Genomic DNA, 4,400 nt, shown 5'->3' with positions numbered 1-4,400 from the left:
CTTTCTCTCTCTCTCTCTCTCTCTCTCTCTCTCTCTCTCTCTACCTCTACCTCTCTCACGCACTTACTCACTCGTTCACTCACCCACTCATTCATTTACTGACTCATTCACTCATCCATTCACTTACTCACTCTCTCCCTCCTAAATGCACACTTATGGAAGCACAGAAAAAAAAATCAACTAATACTAGTAATACTATTGGTGTTGGTTCCTATTAAAAAAGAAAAACAGAATCTACTTATTAATGGCTGCAGGGAGATCAGATTCTTCTTTCAATGAAGCCCTGACACTCACAACTGAAGGAAGATGATGAGAATTAAACTTTATAGAAATTAATCGACCCTGGCTTTTGACTGAATCCCGAAATCAGGAATCTTAAAAGATTAATAATTGCTTTTTTAAATTATTTTTTTTAAAAAGCATTTTATATTTCTATCAGTTTCCCTCCATACACCGTTTCCACTTTCAATTTCCCCTGATCTTTTGCCTTATTAAATGCTTAATATTATTTTTATGTCCACTATCACTGTATACTTGCTTCTTCCTTTTTCACTCATTCCATTGTCCAACGTTATGAGCTGTCGCCTCCATCCAAACTGTCGCTTTTATTGTGTCATAGGTCATAAAGAATAATCATATCTTTCCTTAATACTTAACTTTGACCAATCAGTATATTAAGAAGAGAATAGGGGAAAAGCGACGGTGGTCACAAATTGATAATTTTGTGAGGATGCCAATTTTTTAAAGCTTGTGGATTCATTATATTTGTTTGACTGGTGGTTTATTGTTAAGTATTGTTGAATGGGAAATCTAACAACAATAATCAACCATCAGTAGAATAGAAATAGGTCTACAGTTATGAGTCTACACGCGTTCAAAATTGGTACCCTCACGATTTTCAGTTTGTGACTACCGTTGTTTTTCCCCTGTAGTCTTCGTATGAGTCCCGTGTAGCGGTTAAGGCATTTGCAATCGCACACATAAGAACCTAGTTTGATTCCCGTGTTGGGAGGATTTTTATCTAGATCTCGGTCTTTCTGCTGGGACTTTCTGTTCCCCTCTGCCCCAGGTGGGTCTGACACTCAGGGTTGAAGCCTGTCTCTTAAAATAAGATCTAAATTGTATTGGGGTTGACACAACACCGAGAACGTGTGTACATTCAAAAGAAAATTATAGCTTGTGTCTGTAAACATTTGGCTTCAGAATAGTGAGGCACTCAATAAGTGATATTTTGCATGGGTGTAGTGCTGATTTCAACACTGTAATTGTGGAGTACATAACATTATATAATCTTTACTTATATAAGTGACTCCCTCTGATAGTAAAGCCAGGGTGAATACTACTTTGATCAAATGGCAGGTGTTGTACCTTGCCTTATCTAATATTATTATGAGCGGTTTGAGGGAACATCATATTACTCAGTGCTTACCTGAATGAGCGATATCACCCACAAGTGGACGATTTGTAACTGGTCGCTTTTAAGGACAAGCAGGCTAACCCGAATTTCGGGGGGTTCCAGCAATCTTGACCTACTCCAAAAGTGGGCCATACTCTACCTATAGGAGAAGTTTGGTTTCATTGGTGTGTATATTTGTTTGGTTATAGAGAAATCTCTCCTTGTTTTTTAAAGAAACTGAATAAGGGGCAAAAGCTTTACCTTCAATTTTCTCAGAACAGCATTTTTTTCGGGATAGCGACCACTTCTAGTGTGCGATGGAGATCACTCGGCGGGTAGTGACAGCGTGTTTTTTTTATGCCCCGCTTAGAAAACGCACGACTATATACTCGTAAGAGGACGGTACAACAATTTTTGCTCTAGATTGTGTCAAAAATGGGTGCTGGCCATAAAAAAGGTTGACAAGCATTACTCTAACTCATTCTGGTCTCTAGCCCTAGTAAAGAGAGCCAGGAGCTGGTCCCTGTAGTATCAGTAGCTAGTTGTGCCACTTAACTCACTTACTGTGTGTGTGTATGTTTGTGTGTATATAATAATACACATTAATAAACATTAATAAACGTGTATGTACTCATCCATTTTCCCAGCCAGTAGTTTTAGATGTGGTTCCCTGACTGAAACTGTATTGTAATGCTGGATCACTCCCCCCTCCTCCTCCATCCCAAAATCTACCCCCCCCCCCAAATCCCTCATCCACATCTCCCCACCCTACCTCCACCATCTACCAAAACAATTACATAACTGATGTTGTCCACGTCTATCACATATTATTTTTAACATGCCCTGCCCTGATCGCTTATTCGTCCCTGCTTTCGTCTCTTTCCATCCCTCATCCCCCATCTCTCTCTCTCTCTCTCTCTCTCTCTCTCTCTCTCTCTCTCTCTCTCTCTCTCTCTCTCTCTCTCTCTCCTTCGCCATGTCATTATTATTGTCGTTGTTTATTCATACAATGTTACGAAATTCGTCTTCTCACCCACACACATTTCTCACTGACTGCACTTGCGCTTTTGCAGTGGGAATTTCACTTATCTGGGCTGACATTTTTATTTTTACAACATTTGTCTGTTTCTTCTGTTTTGTTTCAATACCCTTACAAAAAAGTCATTTAGAGTATACATTTGGTTTAGTGATTTGTATACAATGGTATAGATTAAATTATTAACAGCTACATGTACTGATAATAAATATGTATGTGTATAGGGTCTGCTAGCCTTCATTACGTTCTGATCGTGTTATGTAACGACGTCCATATGTTGATGGACTAACCCTTCTTCAACTCCTCTGTTTTCTGTTGTTTTTTGTTGACATAAACAATACACTCTCGCAAAAAAGCAATAGATTTCCCCTTTTCTTTAGACTTAAGACAGTTTTGATACGTACAAAGTTTACTTTGCATTAGACAGAGCAATGTTCTTTTAGCAGGTCTGTTTATTATAATAGTAGAGGGTTTTACGGCGCTCGCAACTGCATAAGGTCATAAGAGCGCCAAGGGGTGGGTGTCAACAGAGACGTCTTTACAGGGAATCAGACTTACTCTGCTCACCTCTCTAGCTTCAACAGCACAAGGTCTGCTTCGACTATCAAGGCACCCCAAAATAGCAGGTCACAAGAGAGTGACAAACATACAAAAGAAGTAGAGGAAAATCACAATAGTAAGGATCAGGAAAGATAAAGCAGTAGTTCCCTGTTGTAGATCTGGCACAGTTACGAGCGTGACATGAATCAGCCCATTTACAATTCTACTATGCTTGAACGAGAAATGTCCCCCCTTTGGGAAGGGCCTAAAGACGCTAGACTACAGTTAGTGGCACTGCCCCGGGGAGGGGGGGTGGGGGGATTTCAGCAGGTCTGTATTGCATAACTTTGCATTGTGTGAAACGGGACAATTTGTAGTGGTCCACTCAAAAACATGTAATAATACTAATATGTACACTGTTTGCTTGTAAGTTGTACGACCCAACAATGCTCTGGGGTCAAATCGTTACATGTGCGCACAGTTTGCTGTGTAAGAACATTGGACAGTTGTCGACTCATAATAATTATGTTCACATTTTGCAGGGTTATACCAGTACTCACGATATGAAAGGCCTACACATTGTGCGTTGCGCTATAAGGCAGCATAATGCGTTCCTGTCAGTTCAAATGTTATGTACAAATTGTGCTTTTTATTAACCTTACCAGTGTGTTCTGGACTACTCAAGTGTATAATGTAAAAATATTATTGCTTTGTGTTAGAACAATGCTCTCTCTCTCTCTCTCTCTCTCTCTCTCTCTCTCTCTCTCTCTCCTCCCTTTCTCTTTCTTTTAGTCTCTCAACACATGAGACTTATACCACGTTCCAACAAAGTGTACAGTTCTTGTAGGTGGTTGGCGGGTGTTCTGGTGTGGTTTGCTCCTTCTTTCCTATCAAATGTCTATCGCCCGTATCTCCCCTTCTTCTATTTTGTGTTTGTTACTCTCTTGTAACACCTCTAATCTTCGGCACTTATATGACCTTGTTGTGTTGCAAGTGCCGTAAAACACTTACTAAAACAAAGTGTACAGTTCTCAACACATGAGACATGTACCAACAACTGTGCCATGTATACCAAAAACTGTACAATTCTCAACACTTGAGAAATATACCAAAGACCAACAAAGTGTACACTTCTCAACACATGAGACATGTACCACGTTCCAACAAAGTGTACAGTTTTCAACACTTGAGAAATATACCAAAGACCAACAAGCGTGCAGTTGTTTAGTGGCTGTTGTTTCTCACCCAGACCCCGTCTTTGATGTCGCGTGACCAGTCTGCCCTCAACTTAGCTTTTAGAAACTCTATAGTGAGTATATCACTGGTCACTCTTTCTCTCTCTCCCTCTCTCTATCTCTCTTTCTCTCTATCTGTGTTGATGTCTCTCTCTCTCTCTCTCTCTCTCTCTCTCTCTCTCTCTCTCTCTCT

The 4,400-nt window shown here is 40.1% G+C and overlaps 1 protein-coding gene across 1 annotated transcript in view; it reads left to right on the top strand.

Moving 5' to 3' along the window:
• Positions 1-4,400, top strand: part of LOC101855059 (potassium channel subfamily T member 2) — a gene marked incomplete at both ends in the record, with an annotated part of 28,722 nt that overhangs the window by 15,875 nt on the left and 8,447 nt on the right.

The sequence above is a fragment of the Aplysia californica genome, unplaced genomic scaffold (genome assembly GCF_000002075.1).
Source record: "Aplysia californica isolate F4 #8 unplaced genomic scaffold, AplCal3.0 scaffold00824, whole genome shotgun sequence".
NCBI classification, from domain to species: domain Eukaryota; kingdom Metazoa; phylum Mollusca; class Gastropoda; order Aplysiida; family Aplysiidae; genus Aplysia; species Aplysia californica.
Note: the sequence above shows the minus strand (reverse complement) of the source record. Positions and strands in the feature narration are given on the sequence as shown.